We start from the raw sequence: 11,037 nt of genomic DNA, 5'->3' as shown, positions 1-11,037 counted from the left end.
TATCTTAGAATGTGATGTGTCACAATAATAAATAGATTTCCTTGTGAAGTGCATTGTTGAGGACTTTCATCAGATCTTTAATCATGGCTATTTTTAAGTCTTTTGTCATTCACAGATGGTTATTATTTCTCTGATGCTTTTGCAAAAATGTTCCTGCAGAAGTACTTCATCTTCAAGAAGACTCTAGAATACAGATTTCTGATGACTTTGAAATTGGAAAACTGAACTGGGTAAGAATTTCTGAAGCTAATAGAATAAGTAGATTCAAGCTGAACAAGTATCAGTTACATTGTACTGAATGAACCGAGGAGTATGCTTATAATTTTTTATTTTTATTTTTTGTTTAAAACATGACCAGTTTAAAAAATATATGTTTTGTTTTCCAGAATTAAGGAAACTTCTTTCTCTTCTATTAAACTACCTATGACTTAGAATAATTTGATAATGTATACCTTTGTGAACAAAGATTAAACTTTTATCTTTTTCTTCCTCCTTGATGCCCTTAGAATTCATAAACTCTCAGTGGGTATTCTGATTTTCATGGCAATAGTTATTTGCATAAATCCACTAAGAATCTGTTCTTGTAACAAGACACACTTGAAAACATTCGTTGCATTACCAAAGCTTTGACTGGAATGTCATATTTGAGAGAGCTATACAGAGACTCAGATACGACCAGACAGCTTTACGGAGCTAAGGTTGACTGGAACCAGTAATGTCCCTTGGGAAAAATGTCCTGGTACCTTACTTCAGGGATTCCAGAACTTTACCAGGTAAGTCAGAAAGATGACTTCCTGGTAGGTGCAGGAATTTCAGGATATTCCGGGGGACCTTGAAAAGAGGATGTAACCGAAATCTATAGGTATTGCTGGAAAGCCTGAGGGCATACCTTCAGCTTGGCTTCCTAGCTTTGAGAGGCTTTTTGAAAGTACAGTCTGAGATTCCCTTTTAAAAGTTTCAGCAAAGCAGATTTAAAAATTCTATAGGGTCCATCACTATTCTTGTTATATTTATATAAACAATGAAGCCACGTTGATTAAAACTAGACTTACTCTGTGAACAAATTAGTCTTAGTTTGGTTATCTTTCATGGCAATAGGGGTGATTGTGGAGAACAAAATGGTGTTTCAGTAGAAATTATACACTTCGGGAGATTAAATTCTAGTTCTGTCCCTTGCCTTTGAGGTTTTGTTTTCTTTCTGTGAATTGGACTAGATTCTGCTGTCTTTTAGTTTCCTCCAGTGTTTGACGGTGACTTTTTAAACTAACACTTCCAATTTTTCTTCTACCCTTCTGACTTAGAATCATTGAGAACTAAAGCTGCCCTTTTTCTGAAGCCACGCAAGCTAACATTGGACAACTTGATATAAACTTCAGAGAAATCAGCACAAAAACTCATGTATGAACAGTCTTCATGCCCGTGGCTGGGTGGGTGGGTCTGCGTGATCACCAGGGGCCTCAGACTACAAACCAGGAACATCTGTCCAGCTACCATTGTCTACCCTCAGTCCCTCTGACCATGCTTCAAGCCTGACACCTAGAGATCTTTTCAACTGGTGATCCTCAGAACTCTGCTGTTTGTAATTTGCTTCTTATAAACCGTTTTTTTCTCTTTGTTTGTTTCCATAGAAATGTCTTACTAAATACCCGATTTCCCACACCACGCAGGCCTAACGTTGAGGTCCCAGTGGCATCTTCACCTGTTTCACTGAACTGACCTATTTTCAAGACTAAGAGATTAATTCAGTGAATATCCCAAGATGAAGACCATCAAGGCCCAACACGCTTAGATTTTCATCTCCCTCTTAACTGCCTCAAAGAATTTAGATAGGGAACCTGTACCAGGAAGAATTATTCCCAAGCATAACTTTTTCTTCTTCTTTTTTTTAACAGAAGAAAGTCTTCTCCATCATGGCATGGCAAACCCTTGTTAACCAGAAGTTTGATCTTCCCATCTTCTGGTGGATTGTCTTCCTCCCTTTTGAAGTCCCAGATCCCCCCTGCGTGCTTCCCGTTAGCTCAGGATGGCATAGGAACTGCAATTGCCTGACTGTGGGGAGCCTCTCTTGTCTTTGTGGGGCTCTTGAATGTACATAATTAAATTTGTTTTTCTCCTATTAATCTGTCTTATGTCAATTTAATCATTAGATCAGCTAAAAAACCTGGAAGGGAAAAAGGAAGAAGTTTTTCTCCCCTATAAGAAGCAACTCCGCCCTGTGGTTTCCCACTGAGCTTGTGTCTCTGCCTCTTACCTACACATCTGTTCCAAGCCCACTCCCTACTGTTTCTCAGCAAGGACTTCTACTTTGCCAGTAGCTCAGGGAAGGACCAAAGAGAGGGTGGGAAGAGTAGGTGAAATTGAGGAGTGAGGAGCATCATGAGCCCATGGGACCATGGGAAGAAAGCACCTGCTGAAATTGACCAGAAGGTGAAGGAGGTTAATGAGAGCACATGGGCTGCTCTCCCCAGTAGGTGCCTTTAACAGCTTCTAGCAGAAGAACCTGAGATATTCAGAAGTCAGGGATCGAAATGAGGACACTCTATTAGTTTTCTAGGGCTGCCATAACAAAGTCCCATAGACTGAGTGATTTAAACAACAGAAATGTATTATCTCACAGTCCTGGAGGCTAGGATTCTGAGATGAAGGTGTCAGCAGGATTGGCTTCTTCAAGGCGTCTCTCCTTGGCTCACAGATGGCTACGGCTCCACGTGTCTCTGCACGATTCTCCCTCTGTCCCAGTCTGTGTTCTAATTGCTTCTAGGCTTACTGGATTGTAGCTTATCCATAGGACTTTATTTTACATTAATTACCTCTCCAAAGGCCCTATCTCCATATATAGCTACAATTAAGAGGGGAGAGTGTTAGGACTTGAAGAGATAAATTTTGGAGGAACCCAGTTCAATCCATAACAGTTACCCAGTCAAATAAGGGCAGTATAGCTCAGGGGTTAAATAGACTATATTTAGAGTCAGGAAGAAGGCAGTTAGGGGTCCCTGGTTGGCTCAGTTATTTGGGTGACCAACTCTTGGTTTTGGCCCAGGTCATGATTTTGTTGTCTGAGATCGAACCCCACGTCAGACTCTGCACTCAGTGGGGAGTCTGCTTGAGATTCCCTTTCTCCCTCTGCCCTTCTCCCCTACTGGCATACACACATGCGCACTTTCTCTCTCCCTCTAAATTGAATAAGTAAATATTTAAAAAAAAAAAAGAAAGAAAGACTGAGGTTAGAATTCTGACTTTATACTTAAAATCTCTTGGAACCTTAGCTTCTTCCTCTGATAAGTGGGAATAAAAATAATTATGGCTCCAGCTCTATTAAATGGGAAGAGGTGTGCAAACACAGAATGTGAGGACATAGGAGGTACGCAACAACTTTCAGCCATAGTTGCTGGTGGTGGTTTTATTCCTAACCGTGTTATTATTACTGGTCTCCTTTTCTGTAGAATGGGGCTAATAAAATGCCCCCCTCCTTAGAGCTGTGAGGATTGAATAGTCTGCACGGCAAATGAGTTCATGTTTCGCCTGCCCCAGAATGAGCTCTCCCAAAATGTTAATTGTGGCCATCGTCTTCATGGGATAAGGACCGAGTTTCTCTATTCTTAGCCTACCGAGTAGCATCCGATGCAGCACAAACCATGTCTGTATTTAATAAAATGCATTTTTTTTTTTTTTTGGTCGGGACAGTTTGAACCAGAGAGACCACCTGTCTTAGGCAGAAGCTCATATTTTAGTTATTAAAATGTGAAATGAAGCAACATTGGAAGATGGACGACTTAGAAGATTATTTAGCTGAAGGGCGCTACGATCTATATTTCCATACTGCAGAGCCAAGAAATGTTCAGGTTCAGTGTGGGTGATTCACCATTTGATATCTTGTCAAACTTCCACAAAGTCTTCCTCTATTTTTTTTTTTTTTAATATGTCTTGCTGTGTCTCCTATAATTAAGAAATGGTGCCGGGTTCTTGTCATCCACCATTAAGGACTAGTCACAGATAGTTTCCTAACATCTGCTTCTCGCAACCTTCTAATTATCCATAAAAATCTGGCAGAAGGACCTGACAGTTTATCTGGAACACAGAATATGAATACAAAACAGGGTGCTTAGCTTCTAGATACAGAGGGATGGGATAAAACAGGTACTCTCTAAGCTCCTACTTTGCATGCAATGATGTAGTCTGTTCAAATCAGAGTTAGGCGCATGTCATCTCAATAAAGACTCAATTTTGAAAAGCGTCTTTTGACAAAATGAATGTGGGTCAGGAATATGTTAATGGTGCTGTGGCAGAGTCTGCTGTTAGCCGCTGCTCCACTGTTCCTTTTACAATCCAGCCAGACACGGTGATTGCCCTGCCAGTACCTCTAGGCTCTGAGCTATCCGCGCCCTGATAGGAAGAACTAAGGGTCTCTTGACCCTGCCAGACACTTGCCTCTAGCAAGGTCACCTCCTCACCTCTCATTGCTTGTCCCTGGTAGCAGGTGCCTTTCTGGCCCACCAGCTTGCCTGGCTTTCTGACTCATCAGCTCACCTTGACTCCAGAAAAGGCATCTCCCTCCATCCCTGCATTGTGGGCATGCGATATGCTGAACCACTCCTTTATTGGGATTATTGGTTATCCTGTGTCTACCTATACCTCCAACATCCATGGGACCCATGGATGATGGACTTATTCTATCCTCTGGGTCTGAATCCACAGATACCTGTCTGCCCATTTGGCTTTAGACCCCTATCTTGTTGAGACTTCTGGTCCTTTTGTGTCTTATAATCTCAGGGCTATGAACCCTCAGACTTGCCTCAGCTCTCCTGCTCTTTCTGTCTTGCTTCTTCTCTGTCCTAGTACCATAGAGATGCATAAAAACATTCCTCTTTCTACGTATCGCTCACCAAGCCCTTTTTGTATCCATAAGACCTCAAGAGGCAGAGGCCATGATTTGCTTGGTAACTTTGTCAACTGATGGGCAAAGAGGTTTACCATTCTATGCAAGGCTTCAGATCGGATTTGAACTCAAATCTCTCCAGTTTTGGTTTGAGTTCTCCATGGTTCTTATTTTACCAAAAAAAAAAAAAAAAAAAAAAAAGAATGGAGACATTGAGTTTTAGGGCATGGACAGGTCACATGGGGAGTCAGCAAGGAAACAGAAGGTTCCTAACACAGTGATAGAATAATTTGTTGAAGATGCCACTAGATCAAGAGGCAGAAGACGGGTCAGTTCAAGGTCTGGCTGATAATCCTGATATTTGGTAAATTCCTTGACTTCTCTCTTCCTTCCTCTTGAAAATTGGTCACTAGGTTTAGCTAAGAGTTTTCTGGCAGCTAAAGTATACTCATGCTTCGTGTTCCAGATCAGCAGTCACTGAGAGACTTGGAGTTGTCTCATCTTATTCCTACATCACAGAGATTTCATTTCTAAATAATCAATTTCATATGTTCGTCATTGAGGGGCCACTATCACTATTCTAAACCACTGTGGGTTCATGAGTAGGAATCAACGGGCCATTTTCTTGTCCAGAAAAGACTCTTAACTTGTTCATTGCATTTCAGAGCCTGGGCTGACCTGACAAGCCCTCTGGGTCTCTCACGTCCTTGCTGAGTGGCTAAGACAACAATGACTTGAAAGAATGAGAGGAAAAAGAGCAAAGCCAGCCTGAGACATGAATTCTGGCCTTCTGCTGAAGGGAGAGAAGGGTTGGGGGAAACTGGGCTTTGATTCTCAGACGCTCTTACTCTTTGCTATTCCACACGCGATCCTGGCACCACAGTGACATCACCTGGGATCTTGTTAAAAATGCAGACTCTCAGGTCCCATGCCACATCTGCCGAATCATTTGTACGAGATTCTGGCTTGTGACTTGTACGCACATTAAAGAAGGACTGCTGTTTTATTAATCCATAGAAAGGTTTAGAAATTAACCTCCGAGTGGCAAGAAATGTTTCCTAGGACCCCTTTGGAGGGGCACGGGGGTCTTGCTGCCATTACAGGCATGGGCTTCACTGAGAAAGGGAGTCTGGACCTAATTACAGCAGATGAAGTGACTTCGCTAAAAGCTAAGCTTTCAGGAGGGCAAAGGGGAGTGATGTGGGCTTTTGAGGTGGGACCATTAACCGTTGGATTATAGCACAATGTGCCATAATGGTGTAGTAATGAAATGTAATTGATATGGTTATAGGGGATACAAAAGGACACTCGCTTTGTTCCAGCCTCTCTTTTTCCAGGGAAGGCAGATGATCACAGGGTGAGGCTACCAGACAAGAGAGACTCATTCTAGAAACATTTTGGCTTCGATCTCAGCGGACCCCTTGTCCAGGTTTGGGTCAGACTTTCCTTAGTGCGAACAACTACCGGGTGAGCAGTCTCCAGCCACAACCCTGAGGGTCTGGTACCCCTGTCCCCCCCCATCCCACCTCTGAAAACCCTTAGGAAATGAGCTCCAGCGGGGGGATGGCGTGCCTAGTGTCAGAGCAGCTCCAACTTGGGAATTCTCTTTCATGGGACCTAGGAGGCATGGCTTCAGTAGGAAACAGCCCCTCAAACCACAAAGGCTGAACTAGAAGGCCATCGCAGTCTCCTCACTGAGCAACTCTTAGCTCTTTCTGGATTTGTTTCTCCTGATCGTTCCACTTTCTTGGGAGCTCAAAACTTTTTTTTTTCCTTTATTAGCTCTGCACCAGTTTCTTTTTCGTGAATACTTTCCACCTGTCCCTGGGAAACCATAGTCAAAAAATGGAAATGGCATGTATCCTGGAAAAATGGTTATTTATTTCGGACTTACGCCACACCTATTTAAAATAAAAAAAATCCCACAGAATGAGACGCGTGCTGATCGTGAAGCTGAAAAATGAAAATCACTTAAAAGGAAGGTGGTAGGAGAAGAGAATTGGTCGAGAGGTTCAGTTTGATCATAGTTGTGAGGAAGTTACACCGTGATCTTAATGCAGAGTTCTTGGCGGCCAAAGATGTGCATAGAGGTACTCATTCCTGGTCGGTGGGCTCTACCCCCGCTTCTCAATGACACCTTTCCTGAATACTGAGTTGGCAATAATAAATACTATTTTTGAGTCCTTACATCCTCCCAGGCACTTGCTAAGCCCTTTGCATGCATTATTTGATCTAATCCTCACACCAACATGAAGAGAGAGGATAGAGTGACAGTCCCCTGTTTGAACTCCACAACCAGGAAAGTTTAGATCTCACCTCTGCTACTCACAAACCAAGTGACCTTAGGCAAGTCCCTTAGATTCTCTCTGTTTCCGTTTTATTACCTATAAAAGTGGAATATCAGTCATACCTTATAGGGTGATCGGGAGCATTCCGTGATTTAATATACACAAAGCACGCCATGTCTGGCCCTTAGTAAGTACGTGCCATTATTATCGTTATTTTCATTTGACAGATAAGGAAATTGGGTCTCGGAGAGGTTAAGTGGCTGGCCCAAAGTCCCCTGGCCAGATCAAATTGGCACCGAATCTAATTTGACCCCTCTTAAACACTTCACAGGCTGACTCGGAAAATGCCGCCTGCTGCTGGCAAGGTACTTGCATGCAAATAAGGAATCACTGGGAGCCTTGAGCAGTCCGTGTTGGAGTGAGAAATGATCTGAAGATTATCTTGGGGGAGGGGACTTCTCCCTGCTGTTTAGGTTGGGTCTAAGATGGTATCTACTTTCTTTCCTTTTTTTTTTTTTTAAAGATTTATTTAACTTATTTGTTAGAGAGAGAGAGAGAGAGCACGTGAACTCCCCACTGAGCAAGGATCCGAAAGTGGGATCCATCCCAGGACTCTGAGATCATGACCTGAGCCCAAATCAAGAGTCAGATGCTTACCGACCGAGCCACCCAGGCGCCCCGTTATCTACTGTCCACATGACCTTACATAATGTTTAAATAATGAGGGACTTGTACTGCAAATCACAGTGTGTATTTGTTTATCTGTGGATTCTGTTTATATTGATTTCTAGCCTCCAGTTCTTCCCAAATGCAACTGAACATCACAGAAATGTAGGTCAGCATCTACTCAATTGCTACTGTATTTAAAGCCCACTTCAATACCACATGCCCCGGGGGAGCTGCTTGCTTTATATTATTTCCCACAATTTCAGAGGGGCCGCAGGCTTCCTCAGATCTAGGTGGTGACGCCTGACAGGAAATATGGGTGTAATTCTCCTACTGACCACCAGGTGTCCGACCCAGCCCTGTTCTCAACAAGGAAAACCCGCCTTCTTTACCCTCCGAAGAGGAAAAAGGAATTGAAGGTGGCTGAGGGGGTCTGTGTGAGGGGAGACTGTGATAAGACTTCCAGATGCTTCTTCTTGCCTCCAGACAAAGGGAATTTTTTGCATTGTTTGTCTTTGATGCATAGATGTTTCTCTCCAGAAAGCCTGGTCAGTTCCTTACAATTTAGGAAGCTTTTATTTCCACTAAGGAACTGGTGTCTGGCCAGGCCTTTTCATCTCTGAGCTTGAGTCTGGGGCTGTAGCCCCCTTCTTTTGCCTGGAAGCTCTGTCTCCTATCCCTCCTGGGATCTTTCTTCTACCAGGGTCTGATTAAAAAAGAGATAAGGAAGGGATTCACCCTGCTCGCCCATCGGAGTCCTCATTGCTTCCTTAATCAGAGGAGGGCAAGGAGGTGAGTGTGGCACTAACTAGCTCTCCTGCAAACGGTAATGTAATTTGCCCATGATGTTACTATTACCATGAGTAGAAATACTCCCTCCTAACTCTCAAATAAGACTGTCATTAACTTCTCCTGGTGGGAGGAGTAAGGGAATTCAGATCCACTGTGTTTTAAGAACTGGAAGCATTTTACATTCCAGAAGAAATCTCTTATCCTTTGCAGGTGGTTGGCTCCCTGCCTGTCATCTTCAGTCTTCCCTCCCTCCTTCCTTTCTTGGGGAGGACCACACACAATTGGGGAAGCGGGGGTCAAGATCAGGACAAGCGGGAGCTCCGAAGCCACGTGATTTCGATCTCCAACATCGCCTTCTCTGCTCCATCGCCGTCTGCCCTGGGACTCTGTGCAGTCCATCATCGTAGATCACCCTGCACTTTCCAGACATTTACCAGAGACGGGAGGCATCCAGATGGAGGCAGTGCTCTGAGTAGACTGGCAAACAGGGACCCTGATTATAGGGTATAGTGTGACTGAAACTCCACCCAGAGATCTGCTGAGGATGTGGACAGGATATCTTCATTTAGCACCGGCTTTAGGAGGTTCAACGCGGGCTATTTCCCCTATAAAGGACCTTGATAACAAAGACCGGAATCCAGTCCTCCGAGAGTGTCTGGTTTTGTAGCCACTGCCTCATTATATGCATGGCTTTTAATATTCGGAGAGCCTTTTGCCAATACACATTTTCTAGTGAACTGGGAAACCGGAGCCCAGATGCGATGTATTATTGATAGGATTGTAATTTACTCCTCTCGGGTTGTATCTACAGTGTATACCATTAGCACAAAATATTAAATTACCAGTGGTTGTATATATTTGTCTATTCAGGTTTGGCTCAATGATATTTGCCTTTCGCCTCAATAAAAGATCATGAATAAAGAAAGCAGGGCAATATTGTTTTTTTGTTGTTGTTGTTGCAAGGGAATGTTGATTAAATCATTTTCTGTGTGTTGTGTTTTAGCGAGCCCGGCTTTGCAATGAAGACAGGAGACATAAAATAGTGGGGGCTGGACAGGGAAGATGGACGGGGCGGTCTGCTCCAGCTCGAGGCCCACACGGGCTTCCCTGGCAAGCTGCTCTGGGCCAGGCTCTGGGTTTTCTCCCTTCGCAAAGGGGAATGAACAGTCTGTGTTGTGCTGGCCAGAGGAGGTGGACAGTGTAGACCTTGGTGTTAGAAATACAGAGCCCCCGGCCTGTGCTGTGAAGGCTGCATCTGAAGGGGGTTTGGGGGATGGGTATCCAGCCAGGCATATGGCAGAGCCCTCTGCAGCCCAGGCATGATGCTCTGGCTGCTGTTGGACAGGAGGCCCTCTGGCCACCAGTTTTGGTTCTAGCTCCCACGTGGGGTTTGGTCACACACACGCACACATACACACGCACACGCGCCCATACCCCTCTTCCTTCTTTTTTTAAAAGATTTTATTTATTCATTTGAAAGAGAGAGAGCATGAACTGGGGGAGGGGGAGGGCAGAGAGAGAGAAGTAGACTCCCTGTTGAACAGGCAGCCCGACTTGGGGCTCGATCCCAGGACCCAAAGATCATGACCTGAGCTGAAGGCAGATGCTTAACCCAATGAACCACCCAGATGCCAACCCCCTCTTCCCTTTAAAAATAAATCCAGGTTACAGGGCTCAAACCAAGCTGGAGATGGAAATACTGTGTGACTTCTGCTTTGTGACCCTTTTGTTCTTTCAGAACCCTGAAGGGGAGGTATTTGCTGGTTCATTTGCCTGAGTCTTCCCTCCCCACCCCCAAACCCATTCACAGCATAATTTTTATGGGTGAACATATATATATATATATATATATATATATATATATATATATATTTAAGATTTTATTTATTTATTTGACCGACAGAGATCTCAAGTAGGCAGAGAGGCTGGCAGAGCGAGAGGAAGAAGCAGGCTCCCTGCTGAGCAGAGAGGGGATGCGGGGCTTGATCCCAGGAACCTGAGATCATGACCTGAGCTGAAGGCAGAGGCTACCCAGGCGCCCCTGAACATATGTTTCCAAACAATGTCCATGGCTTGGCCTCCTCACTCTTTTGCTGTCCACAGGCCACAGAACGGAGAGCAGAGGGTGACAGGAACAAGGTTCTGAATCTGTGCTGTCCTGAAGCAGGAAGATAACTTTGTTGCAACGCTTATTCCTTTTGGCTCCTGCCAGGAGTATGGGAGCCCTTGATTCCTCAGGGCCAGAGTCCCAAGAAAGGCAGGAAGGGAGTGAAGTGGCCGCTCCCCTTGGAGGTCCCTGGCTGGGGGAGGGGGCTCAGAGACCCAAGTGACGGGTATCCAGACACAAAGCTGTAATCTCTTAAGAAAAGGCAGCACTCAGCCACCGGTTATCTATTGACTTTTGCTGCCCGGGGC

The sequence above is a fragment of the Mustela nivalis genome, assembly GCF_964662115.1.
Source record: "Mustela nivalis genome assembly, chromosome: 16".
In the NCBI taxonomy this organism is placed as follows: Eukaryota; Metazoa; Chordata; class Mammalia; order Carnivora; family Mustelidae; genus Mustela; species Mustela nivalis.
The sequence above is the reverse complement of the archived record's forward strand: the minus strand, read 5'-3'. Positions refer to the sequence as shown.